This window comes from Salvelinus sp. IW2-2015, linkage group LG14 (assembly GCF_002910315.2).
Source record: "Salvelinus sp. IW2-2015 linkage group LG14, ASM291031v2, whole genome shotgun sequence".
Taxonomy (NCBI): domain Eukaryota; kingdom Metazoa; phylum Chordata; class Actinopteri; order Salmoniformes; family Salmonidae; genus Salvelinus; species Salvelinus sp. IW2-2015.
In genome coordinates, this window is record NC_036854.1 from 25508214 (window position 1) to 25522301 (window position 14088).

The 14088-nt window shown below is 45.0% G+C and overlaps 1 pseudogene; it reads right to left on the minus strand.

Annotated features, from left to right (window-relative positions):
* LOC111972979 (reversion-inducing cysteine-rich protein with Kazal motifs-like) overlaps positions 1-14088 on the minus strand; it is a 133707-nt pseudogene that overhangs the window by 21681 nt on the left and 97938 nt on the right.

Here is a 14088-nt window from a genome sequence, read left to right on the forward strand (position 1 = left end):
TGATGATAGGATGACATCTCAACGGTTACTATAGAGGCTCTGGATGAATAGGATGACATCAACGGGTTTACTATAGGAGGCTCTGGGATGATAGGAGAACATCACGGTTACTATAGAGCCCTGATGATAGGATGACATCAACGGGGTTACTATAGAGACCTGATGATAGGATGACATCAACTGGGTTACTATAGAGACTCTGATAATAGGATGAACATCAACGGGTTTACTATAGAGGATTCTGGATAATAGGATGACATCAAAACGGCGTTTACATAGAGACTCGTGATAATAGGATGACATCAACGGTTACTATAGAGACTCTGATGATAGGATGACATCACGGGTTTACTATAGGCTCTGATGATAGGATGACATCCAAACGGGTTACGTATAGAGGCCTGATGATAGGATGACATCAACGGGTACTATAGAGACTCTGATGTAGGATGACATCAACGGGTTTACTTATAGAGGCTCTGAATGATAGGGATGACATCAACGGGTTTACTATACGAGAAATCTTGATGATAGGATGACATCAACGGGTTACTATAGAGACTCTGATAATAGGATGACATCAACGGGTTAACTAATAAGGACTCTGATGATATAGGATGACATCAACTGGCGTTACTAATATAGAGACTCTTGATAATAGGAATGACATCTCAAACGGGTGTACTATAGAGACTCTGATGATGGTATGACATCAACGGGTTTACTATAGAGGCTCTGAATGATAGGATTGACATCAACGGATACTAAGAGACTCTATAATAGATGACATCAACGGGTTACTATTAGAGACTTCTGATAAATCGGATGACATCAGGGTTTACTATAGAGGACTCTGATGATTAGGATGATCATCAACGGGTTACTATAAGAGGCTCTGATGATAGGATGACAATCCAACGGGTTACTATAGAGACTCCTGATGATTAGGATGACATCAACGGGTTACTAATAGAGCTTCTGATGATAGGGATGACATCAAAACCGGGTTACTATAAAGAGACTCTGATGACTAGGATGACATCAACGGTTATATAGAGACTTCTGAATGATAGGATGACATCACGTAACTATTAGACTCTGATGATAGGATGAACATCACACGGGTTACTATAGAGACTCGATGAATAGGATGACATCAACGGGTTACTATAGAGACTGATGATAGGATGACATCACGTTACGATAAGAACTCTGATATAGGATGACATCAACGGTTACTATACAGAGACCTCTGATGATTAGGATGACATTCAACGGGTTCTATAGAGACCTCCCTTGAATAGGATGACATACCACACGGTTACTATTAGAGGGCTCCTGATGATAGGCTGACATCAACGGTTACTATAGAGGTCTCTGATGATAGGAATGACATCAACGGCGTTACTATAGAACTCTGATGATAGGTATGGACATCAACGGGTTACTATAGAGGCTCTGATTGATAGGATAGACATCAACGGGTTTACATATAGAGACTCTGATGATAGATGACATCAAACGTGGTTTACTTATAGAGACTCTGATGAAGTGGATGACATCAACGGGTTACTATAGAGACTCCGAGATAGGATGACATCAACGCGGTTACTATAGAGGCTCTGATGATAGTGATCGACATCAAACGGGTTACTATAGAGATTTTGATGATTAGGATGACATCAACGGGTTACTTTATAGAGACTCTGATGATTAGGATGAACATCAACGGGTTACTATAGTAGTATCTTGATGATGGATGACATCAACGGTGTTTACCTATAAGAGGCTCTGATGGGTAGGGATGACATCAACGTGTTTAGGCTGCTAGAGGCTCTGATAATAGGATGACATGCAACGGGTTACTATAGAGGCTCTGATGATAGGTGGACATCAACGGGTTACTCTAGAGACTCTGATGATTAAGGATGACATCAAGGGTACTATAGAGACTCTGATGATTCGATGACATTCAACGGTTTACTATAGAGGTCTCTGATGATAGGATGACATCAACGGGTACTATAGAGACTCTCGATGATAGGATGACATCAACCTGTTACTATAAAGACCTGATGATAGGATGACATCAACGGGTTACTATGAGAAGGACTTCTGATAATAGTGAGAACTATCAACGGGTTACTATAAGATCTGATGAATAGGAATGACATCAACGGTGTTACTATAGAGACTCTGATGATAGGATAAACATCAACGGGTTACTATAGAGGCTCTGATGTATAGGGATGACATCAACAAAAGGTTACTATAGACGACTCTCTGCTTGAAGATGACATCAACGGGTGTTACCTATAGAGACTCTGATACATAGAGTTTACAATGAGCCCCTTGGTTATGGAGTGTGTTCTTAACAATGTCTGGTTAGGGAGTGTGTCTTAACAATGTGTGGTTAGGGAGTGTGTTCCTAACAATGTCTGGTTAGGGAGTGTGTCCTAACAATGTCTGGTTAGGGATGTGTCCTAACAATGTCTTGGTTAGGGAGTGTGTCTTAACAATGTCTGGTTAGGGAGTGTGTTTAAACAATTGTGGTTATGGGAGTGTGTCTTAACAATGTCTGGTTCGTAGTGATGTCCTAACAATGTCTGGTTAGGAGTTGTGTTCCTAACAATGTCTGGTTAGGGACGTGTGTCTTAACAATGGAGGCTCATGTTGTTAGGAGATGTGTCCTAACAATTGTCTTTATGGGAGTGTGTCCTTATTAACAATGTGTGGTTAGGGAGTGTGTCCTAAGAAACAATTTTTATATTTTTTATTTTACCTTTATTTAACTAGGCAAGTCAGTTAAGAACAAATTCTTATTTTCAATGACGGCTTAGGAACATTGGGTTAACTGCAATGTTCAAGGGCAGAACGACAGATTTTTAACTTGTCAGCTCAGAGATTCGATCTTGCAACCTTTCGGTTACTAGTCCAACGCTCTAACCATCTGCCGCCCAGATCACATTGTGCGCTTGGGGTCCACTGACGAGCTAGTGAACCGTGTGACACAGATTAAGACAAATAYCACAGAGCCCCATTCCTTAAGGTCTCTGTTTCTGTTACAGCACAGAGAAATGGGGGCTGTAGGGGGGCAGAAAATGACCCCTGGGCTGTATGTTTGCCCCTCTGAGGGTCAGAAGTGAGGTAACGACCGACCAGCGCTGTGTTTGGTGTTGTTTGGAGTGATGTTAGATTGATGATGCAGCCTGGGGAAGAGTTGGGAGCCTCAGGGCTCTGGGAGCTCAAGGCGATTCCAGATAGGAGGGTTACAACAGCACAGCCCATACCGGTGTGCCCTGTGGCAGTTACCGCTGGCAACCACAGCCTGGCACACCTGAACAAACAACCAGACTGTCCGTCACCGCTGGATACAGGGAAATGTGAGAGGGAGATTTGAAGAAAGAGTGAAGCAGGATGAAGGAAAATAGGATTTATCAAACGTCGACTGAGGTGGAATAGGATCAGGGCTAGTCTGCTGAGGTGGAATAGGATCAGGGCTAGTCAACTGAGGTGGAATAGGATCAGGGCTAGTCAACTGAGGTGGAATAGGATCAGGGCTAGTCAACTGAGGTGGAATAGGATCAGGGCTAGTCAACTGAGGTGGAATAGGATCAGGGCTAGTCAACTGAGGTGGAATAGGATCAGGGCTAGTCAACTGAGGTGGAATAGTGGGAGCTTTTGCATTCACCTATCCAATAGTGTTGGATCAGTTATTATTCCAGTAAACAAATGATTGAAGGAAGAAAGAATTCCAGCGCTGGTCAGAGCGGAGTGTCTCACCTCTGGTTCCTCTGGCAGGGGCTGGGGGAGCAGGGGTCACTGCTGCGGCAGTTGCCAAACACAAACTGGTCGTCTTTGAAGTCCATGCAGCGGGCCACACAGGCACTAGGGTAGGTGCGGCCGTTACGGGCACACACCGGCACAAAKCGGTCAGGGCAGCCACACGGGAGCCCTATAGAGAGAGATAGAGAGAGTATCTGGTCTGAGGCCAAACCACACGACTAACAACATTGGACAGTTTATGGAACACAAAGCCTTCACTAGCTCATCCTGGAATATCCAAGGCCTGAGGTCATCTACCTTTGGCCTAAAGAGCAGGAACCTGGACTTCACCAAAGAAATCGGTAATCCAGACATTGTCATCCTACAAGAAATCTGGTATAGAGGAGACGGACCTACTGGTTGCCCTCTAGGTTACAGAGAGCTGGTAGTCCCATCCACTAGGTGTGAAACAGGGAAGGGACTCAGGGGGTATGCTAATTTGGTATAGAGCAGACCTTAGTCACTCCATTCTATTAATCAAAACAGGAACATTTTACATTTGGCTTGACATTTAAAAAGAAATGATCTCAACAGAGAAAAATMTCCTCCTGTATCCTACCTATATCCCCCCACTAGAATCCCCATACTTTAATGAAGACAGCTTCTCCATCCTGGAAGGGGAAATCGATAATTTCCAGGCCCAGGGATATGTACTAGTCTGTGGCGACCTAAATTCCAGAACTCGACAAGAACCTGACACCCTCAGCACACAGGGACACAAACACCTACCTGCAGGTGACAGCATTCCCTCCACCATATTCCCCCCTAGACACAACTACGACAAAATAACCAACAAAGCGGGTCACAACTCCTGCAGCTCTGTCGCACGCTAGACATGTACATGTAGGTACACCTATAGCTCATCTCTTGGCAGTAGTACTGTAACCTACTTTATCACTGACCTCAACCCAGAGTCTCTCAGAGCGTTCACAGTCAGCCCACTGACACCCCTATCAGATCACAGCAAAATCACTGTCTACTTGAACAGAGCAATACTCAATCATGAGGCATCAAAGCAAAAGGAACTGAATAATATTAAGAAATGCTATAGATCGAAGGAAAGTAATTAGGCAACAACAAATTCAATCCCTTTTAGACAACTTCCTGGACAAAACGTTCCACTGTAWTAGTGAAGGTGTAAACTTGGCAGTAGAAATCCTTAACAGTATATTTGACCTCTCAGCTTCCCTATCAAATCAAAACATTTCAAGCAGACAACCTAAGAAAATGTACAACAATGACATATGGTTTGATGAAGAATGCAAAAATCTAAGAAAGAAATTGAGAAACCTATCCAACCAAAAACATAGAGACCCAGAAAACCTGAGCCTACGGCTTCACTATGGTGAATCACTAAAACAATACAGAAATACACTACAGAAAAAGAAGGAACAGCACGTTGGAAATCAGCTCAATATAATTGAAGAATCCATAGACTCTAACCACTTCTGAGAAAATGTGAAAACAATAAACAAACAACAACACGAAGAGTTATCTATCCAAAACGGAGATGTATGGATAAACCACATTTTGGCTCTATAACAAAGAACAAACAGCAAAAACATGTACATGATCAAATACAAATCTTAGAATCAACTATTAAAGACTACCAGAACCCACTGGATTCTCCAATTACATTGAATGAACTACAGGACAAAATACAAATCCTCCAACCCAAAAAGGCCTGTGGGGTTGATGGTATCCTAAATGAAATGATAAAATATACAGACCTCAAATTCCAATTGGCTACACTAAAACTCTTTAACATCATCCTTAGCTCTGGGATCTTCCCCAATATTAGGAACCAAGGACTGATCACCCCAATCCACAAAAGTGGAGATAAATTTTACCCCAATAAGTACCGTGGGATATGCGTCAACAGCAACCAGGGAAACTCCTCTGCATTATCATTAACAGCAGACTCGTACATTTCCTCAGTGAAAACAATGTGCTGAGCAAATGTCATACTGGCTTTTTACCAAATTACCGTACGACAGACCACGTATTCACCCTGCGCACACTAAATGACAAACAAACCACACCAAAACAAAGGCCAGGTCTTCTCATGCTTTGTTGATTTCAAAAAAGCCTTTGAGGGTCTGCTATACAAATTGATGGAAAATGGTGTTGGGAAAAAAACATACGACATTATCAAATCCATGTACACAAACAATAAGTGTGCGGTTAAATTGGCAAAAAACACACACATTTCTTTCCACAGGGCCGTGGGGTGAGACAGGGATGCAGCTTAAGCCCCACCATCTTCAACCTATATATTAACGAATTGGCGAGGGCACTAGAACAGTCTGCAGCACCCTACTAGAATCTGAAGTCAAATGTCTACTGTTTGCTGATTGGGCACACAAAAAACGATACATACCTCGACATAAACATCAGCGCCACAGGTAACTTCCACAAAGCTGTGAACCATCTGGGAGACAAGGCAAGGGCCTTTAATGCCATCAAAAGGAACATACAATTTGACATACCAATTAGGATCTGGCTAAAAATACTTATATAGTTATAGAACCCATTGCCCATTGCCCTTTATGGTTGTGAGGTCTGGGGTCCGCTCATCAACCAAGAATTCACAAAATGGGACAAACACCAAATTGAGACTGCATGCAGAATTCTGCAAAAATATCCTCAGTGTACAACGTAACACACCAAATAATGCATGCAGAGCAGAATTAGGCCGATACCCGCTAATTATCAAAATCCAGAAAAGAGACGTTAAATTCTACAACCACCTAAAAGGAAGCGATTCCCAAACCTTCCATAACAAAGCCATCACCTACAGAGAAATGAACCTGGAGAAGAGTCCCCTAAACAAGCTGGTCCTGGGGCTCTGTTCACAAACACAAACAGACCCCACAGAGCCCCAGGACAGCAACACAATTAGACCCAACCAAATCATGAGAAAACAAAAAGATAATTCCTTGACACATTGGAAAGAATTAACAAAGAAACTGAGAAAACTAGAATGCTATTTGGCCCTAAACAGAGAGTACACAGTGGCAGAATATCTGACCACTGTGACTGACCCAAACTTAAGGAAAGCTTTGACTATGTACAGACTCAGTGGGCATAGCTTTGCTATTGAGAAAGGCCGCCACAGGCAGACCTGGCTCTCAAGAAAATATTAGGTGGAAACTAAGCTGCACTTTCTAACCTCCTGCCAAATGTATGACCATATTAGAGACATATATTTCCCACAGATCACACAGACCCACAAAGAATTAGAAAACAAATCAAATGTTGATAAACTCCCATATCTATTGGGTGAAATACCACAGTGTGCCATCACAGCAGCAAGATTTGTGACCTGTTGCCACAACGAAAGGGCAACCAGTGAAGAACAAACACCACTGTACTGTAAATACAACCCATATTTATGTTGATTTATTTTCCCTTTTGTACTCGAACTATTTGCARGTCGTTACAACACTGTACATTTTTTATTGTTTATTTCACTTTTGTTTATTATATATTTCACTTGCTTTGGCAATGTTAACATAAGTTTCCCATGCCAATACAGCCCTTAAATTGAGAGAGAGAGAGAGACAGAGAGAGAGAGAGAGATTAGGAAGGGTGAGAAATGTTTCAGAATCAGGGAGGGGAAAAAATAAAGAAAAATAGTACTGTGCATCAATATTTCAACCCTCAAATACACCACACACACACACACACACACACACACATATCCACCATTACCACTACAAGACCTTCATGTTGGGCAGGAGACACTCGTACAGTCTACATGTTCGGCCATAGGCGCCAGCGGAGGGTGAGGGCAGCCAACCGACAGTCAGATCAATAGAAGAGGGAAGGTGGGAGAAGATAAGAAGGGAGATGGCAGGGAGCTTAAGAGGTGGAACAGGTTGGATTATCACACTAAGATTCGCCAAACAGCAGTCTACATTTTTTGTGGATTCAACTAAGTTCAGTCCAATGCCCACCTGCAGGCCGTTTTTAAAGTGTGTCTCCCTCGTAGCTTTGTAGTCAGATGTTGGCTCGGGCTTCTGGGGGCATCTCCTGGATCTATGTAGTGAACGTCTGATCCGTTAGTCCCCGCACACTCTCAGCAGTCGAAGGTTGCATGTAATAAGACACCTTGCGGGTTCTGAAAGTACCGCAGCGGGATGGACTGAATGTACACTAGGGCCTTCCGCACCGTTGTTTCTACCGCGCACCGAGAGCTTCACCGGTCACCCAGTTGGTTGCACATTAGAGCCTCTTGGGGGAAGCATATGTGTTTGGTATTTAGTGGCCAGGGTTCATGGAGGTGGGTAGTGTAATGGGTGGTCGCGGAGAAGTGGCTTGTTTCTGTATGATCGCGCAGCGTGGGTAACTGAACAACTCTACACAGAATTGACAGACGTCACGTACTATTTGAGGGGTGAGGAGAGGGCTCTTCGCCCCACCATGCGCTATCCTCAGTGATACTCCGGCGGGCGATCGGTTTAGAGTGGAAGGTTAATAAAGGGTTGTTCTCACCCTCAACCCTTTCTTTCCAACTCGAGCCTTATTGGGCGTGTACCATCTCCTTCACTTGGCTTTTGGGGCAATGGCTAATGTGTCCCTTGTTCTCACGGGAGAGGGGGTTATGCTAGCAGATCAACATATGACTAATACTAGTAAGATATCGTGAGTTAGCCATTACAAAGGAGCCAGAAGTAGAGGAGAGAGCGCTACTGCTAGCCAGTGACATGACTTTACCTTTGGGATAAGAGAAGCGGGTCTGAGTTCTCGGGTCTTGGGTTTTTGGGTGGGACGAGATCATAACAAGGTCAGGGCTATGTGGACAAATCACTTACATTTTTCTTTAAGAGGTTGGTGAATTCAGGACCATACACTAGCACCGGTTTCAGAGGGATGAGGAAAGACCTTGTTTACAAAAATCTGTACAGAATACTGCCGGGAAGAAAAATGACCAGCCGTTCGATGCTATGTTTAATCAGATTGGATAAGGTGGAGGAGTATGATGTTACTATAGACATTGAGCTATACCCTACCACAGGGAAGTCGCTTCGCAAATCAAACAGAACGAGAATATGATCAAACATGGCTTAGGACACCCAGTGAAGAGGGATGGTGATGATAATCTACGGCCACGAGTACGGGTCACCTACTTGAGAATCCACCTTTCCACTCTTCCCCTCGTTGCTCACATCACACTCCTCTCGTCCTCTCGTCTTTCTGTGCCCTGTCCCAGTCACCCCTGCCTCGTCACATATCAGAGGTAAGAATAAAGAAGAGGTAAATTGAGGGAGGATATGTGGAATTAAGAAAGACTACCAACGCTCTAGAAGAGATACCATAAACATAATCCAACTCAAGCTTGCCTCACACCTCTTAATCGCATGTCAACACCTATGTCAGGGTTTGAATGTCAATTGTGTGTTGCAGGGTGGGTTTACCATATTGTCTCGGCATGTCAGCAAAACACCCGGACCTGTGAGTCGAAAGCCCGTCGAGGATTTAAATTCCACCATACGTCTTTAACACGATGGGTGAGGATTGCATCAATCACAATCTAAACACAACTTACACACCTCACTGCTAGCACGTGAGCAGAGCGAGCGGGCATGCCATATCAACTGTAATTCTATTTTCAGTGCAAGCCCAACATTGCAGCAACACGGGGCCCCCAACCAACGCAGTCTGGAGTGTCACAATCGCACACAGGGCCACACCACACACACATCACAGCAGCACACCAACAGCGATCATACATCCCACACACACCGGACCCCACAAACACTCACAACTGAGGTCACACACACGACCACGACGTGAACTAACCAAAACCTCGAAGCAGGCAGCCCGCCTGGCCGTTACGCATGGCACCTGGATACGGGCATCCACGTGGACCAGAACTTGAGGGCCTCACCCAGTTTACAGCCTGATACCCACACACACACACACACACACACACACACACACCACACACACACACACACAACACACACACACACACACACACAACACACACACACACACACACACCACACACCACACTTTATACCTCTACAATACATACTATGCCTGTACAGTGGACATAGGCTCCCCTAGGGGCTACAGGGAGGTACTGCATGTTCTAGTATACTGTACCAGGCACACAGAAGTAGAGGCAGGCAGTCCTGTCCAGACTGGCAGCCCTTCCTGTTCCACCTCACAGGTGGTTGTCTGGGGACAGGGTTGGGGTTACACGGGTGGATGACTCCTCATCTGATATTACCTCAGGTGTTGCTAGGAGCTGGTTGGGAGGGCAGAAGATAGACAAGTTAGACCGACAATGGAGAAGGAACGGGCATGGAGCACTTGGACAGATGGCAGACAAGCGTAATCGGTGGTTGGAGAGCAGAGAATTTTTTCTAAAGGTGGTCATGAATCTTAATAAATTGGCTCCGGTTCCGTTCACTCTTGCATGTCGAACTTTTTTTTAGGGATCTTTTCTTGGGGTACGTGTGTTTGGCTCTTGCTTGTATTCTCGGCTTGTTGGGCTGTTCTTCCGGCGGTCCGTTCAAACATCTTTTCAAATGTGGGCATAGACGAGTGGACGTGCAATACCAAGATGCGAGCCACGAGGTTGATGCACTGATATCGCGCACCACATCTCCTCCACTGCTACACAGGAGTTTTAATACCGACGGATGGGTTGCAACCTTTTTGGGCATGATCGTCGGTCATATGAACTATTGCGATCACATCTATCGACACTGAGTCTTCATTCAACAAGCCCACACACACAATATATACAGGACCTTAGTATCCGATCACAAAAAGGGGGCTTATTGCACTGTGTACTTCCGTATGTGCGGAGGGGACCTGGGCTCACATGTGATCAGCGACTTCGCAGCTGAGAACCACGACGACACACACTTTAATTGAAATAATTTTGGCTAGCCATCCAGACATTTTGGGAAAACAATTTGGAATAGTTGGCCGTGCCCTCTAACCCTACATATCTCTCTGTCATACCTCAAGGGTCGGACTGGTGTTGAATCCACTGCACAAGAACAGGTGTGGTGACCGCATACGGCTTCTACACGAGGCGAACAACAAGACGCGGACGACACAGCGCATCTGTGAGATCTGTCACCCATACACAGACAGACCACCCTTGAACGCTGCCATACCTGGAGCGATAAGCTCCAGTGCAGTGGTAACTGTGTGTGTGTGTGTGTGTGTGGTGTGTGTGTGTGTGTGTGTGTGTGTGTGTGTGTGTGTGTGTGTGTGTGTGTGTGTGGTGTGTGTGTGTGTGTGTGTGTCGACTGTATTGGTTGGTGTTGTACATCGTGTGTGTGGACTAGCACATCGTATGTGCGAGGCGCTGATGTCTTAACATATAACCATATTCGAACATCAGGTAATTCAAACCACAATGCAAGGCTGGTACTAATTCTTGCAACTATCAGTTTATTCGCGTTGAAGTCATAATTTCACTATTGAGAAGGGATCTTGTGACCGCGCAGTAGCCAAGGAAGACGTTACTGTAACTGCAGTCAGCACAAGGAGAAATTGAGTGATCGTTCCTTACTGAGACGTGATCTAGTGACTCATCGTCTCAACAGGATGCGCTTCTGGAAGGCCCCGTCTGTCAATGTCCCTGTCGTCTAGAAGTCATCCGTCATCCTTGCAGCTGGCGGCTAGCTCACCTCACAACTTGCTCAGATCAGGATGCTGCGCGACTACCAGTATCCAATTCGAGCTGAAGAAGGTTCATAGACCACAGAAGGGATGACCAGGGTTAAGGGTACCTACCGCCGCGAAACGCCACGTCTCCAGAACTGGTTCAATGTCTGATGGCTTAGCAACTATGTCTCAACTCAAGCAAACAACGCCTGTCAGCTGCGAATGTCCTGTCGCTGTTGAAGATGCAGTGACAATATGGAAGGACGCCTGCAAGGTCTCTGCGCACATAGCGAGCTGCACCTCGCCTTACTTCTGTGTGCCTGGGTACAGTATACTAGAGAATCCATAATAAGCACCGCTATCTGTCATGACAAATAACCAAATGCGCTCATACATTGTTAGACCTGGACAAGGACAGCCTACGAGAGGAAATGCACCCACATAAGATGCTATCCAATGGTGACTAGTAGAGCATCATTGCTAAGGCTGACTAGTCAATCCGGTACATTTGCAAGGAGAGTGATGGGACGTGCTGCATCAGATTGACCTGGCCTTCACAATCACCCGACCTCACGGACCAATTGAGATGGTTTTGGCGATGAGATTGGACCGCGAAGTGAAGGAAAAAGCAAGCCAACAGCATAGCTCAGCATCTAATGGTGGAGACCATCCTTCAACGACTGTTGGAAAAGCAATTCCAGGTGAAACCTGGTTGAAGAGAATCCACAGAGTGTGCAAAAGCTGTCATCGATAGGCAAAGGGTGATGTGTGCTACGTTGTGTGAGAAAAGAGTGCTAAAGATGTGAGATTTGATTTGTATTAACAGCTTTTTTGGTGTTGATCGGCATGATTCATATGTGTGGTATTTCATGCTTTTGTTGGTGATGTGTTCACTATTGTGATGGGCTAGTCAGTATGTAGGATGAAATGTAGTGAGAATATAAATGAAAGTAAGTCCCGCTGGAGATGATGTAGGCGTGTTGTCAAATCTCTTTAGGGGACCTGTAGAAGCTGGGTTTGAGGGGCTCAGGAGTGGGTGCGGCGGTACCAGTGGATGCCGCTAAGTTCCAACATTGGCTGTTACAGGCCCTGAGGGTCTAGGCCCCCTCAATCAGTACGAGGCTGTAAACATGGCCTAACGACGGTCGTAACGTGTTGGCCTACGTCTCACGTGTTGTCACGTCTTAGCGCAGGGTGTGTTTCAGCTAATCATACGTGAAAAGTGTCACCGTCGACGGTTGTCACGTCCCTACCGTGTGTCACGTCTCCACTGTTTCAAGTGAATCCTTCTAAGCAGAGACCAAGATGTAGGCGCAAACGGTGACACTGATTACACGTTTCATGTAGGCTTGAGGTTCCCACTTGCGCCTTCAGGCGGCTTGTCTTATCGTTGCCACCACGAAGCGGATGCTTTTACTGTGAACGCGACCGAGTCCTGTCTGCAGGTGCACAAGGACCCTGCGGGTATGTCTTGATGTGAGCGTGTTGTCACATTTATTTAGGCCTTCCAGAGTCAAAACACAGGATCGGGTGATTGAAGGAAAACAGAAGTCTTATTTATCAGTAACGCCCTGTAAAGGCAGTGATGAAGGTACAGCAATAGCAGCCAGAACCACCATTTAACACCTATTCCTTGTGACCCAAATCTCACTTCACACCATGGCCGCGTATCCGTGTAGCTACCCATCGATGGTCATCCCTCTTACTACTAGCGGTCGATAGGCTTAATGTCTTGTGGATAAACATAGCATCAAATCAGACTAGAACGTTTTGACGGCAGTGTTCACAAAAAACTATGTCAGAGTGGCGAAAGGAGTACAGTACTATGTATTGTGGCGTTTTTCGTTCTCTTATGTATGTCCTTAAAAACAATATCATATCTTGTGCAATGTTGAGAACAAGGAAGATGACACCAGACCGAGAGATGTTAGAGCAAGCACACGAGTGGGAGGATCTCCAATGATGGCATGATCATCGCTGTGCTTAAGGACTAAGAAGCACTAGGCTCTGATACCTGAATTGATCAGGATCTAGCCTAGTTAGTTGTAAGTGATGATTCGCACGACCATTTTGAAGTTCATCACATTTGGAGCGCTACTATAATATCCCGCTTAATATATACCACTCGAGAGCACAGCAGACTGAAATATAAACGGAAAACCATTTGAAGCAATAGTGACACGTATATTCCGCGTTCGTTCGGTCTCGGCCCTCTGGCCCACTCCTCAATGCGAGATCTAAAACTAGTAAAACTTAGAAATCCCAGAGAGACCGTGGCGCCATGAGCCTGTCTCTATCGTCGTCGTCGCCGATCTATTTAATTGAGCATGGGAAAAACACAAATCGTTAACGAGGTGAATACCCAAAGATCACACGTGCCACGTAGATAAAATATGCACAACGAGGCCACTCTAGGTCATAATGAAAACCCATAAAAAGCAGACAGAGTACGCCTACGCATCACCATTAACATCTAACACAGAACGACAGATTAACATATAAAATCTATAGTAACTATGTGACTAGATTTGTAACCGCCTATGCCTCTATTAGCGCGGGGCTAACTTATGCACTGTAGCAGGGCGTTTGTACTCCTGTGCTAAGACGCGCAGGCATCGAATACAA